Raw genomic sequence first — 230 nt, forward strand, 5'->3', positions numbered from 1 at the left:
TCTTTCTTTGCTTTACCTTTTTTCCCACTTTCACTGCTCATTATTTCTTGGTAATTTTCCTTTTCTTTTAATTGTGTTTTTTTTCTGCCTCGTTTTCTCTGTCTAATTATCTCCTCCGGGTATTTTTGTACATCTATTTTCGTTTTTTTATGTACTATAAGTATCCAATTTCATTCGAAGAATTAAGAATACTGACAGAAAACGGACTGTATTATATTTTGCGTAAACGA

General features: G+C 30.4%; 1 protein-coding gene across 1 annotated transcript in view; it reads left to right on the top strand.

Annotated features, from left to right (window-relative positions):
- LOC119582297 overlaps nt 1–230 on the top strand; it is a 39074-nt gene that overhangs the window by 32694 nt on the left and 6150 nt on the right. The window lies entirely within an intron of this gene.

The sequence above is a fragment of the Penaeus monodon genome, chromosome 15 (assembly GCF_015228065.2).
Source record: "Penaeus monodon isolate SGIC_2016 chromosome 15, NSTDA_Pmon_1, whole genome shotgun sequence".
Taxonomy (NCBI): Eukaryota; Metazoa; Arthropoda; class Malacostraca; order Decapoda; family Penaeidae; genus Penaeus; species Penaeus monodon.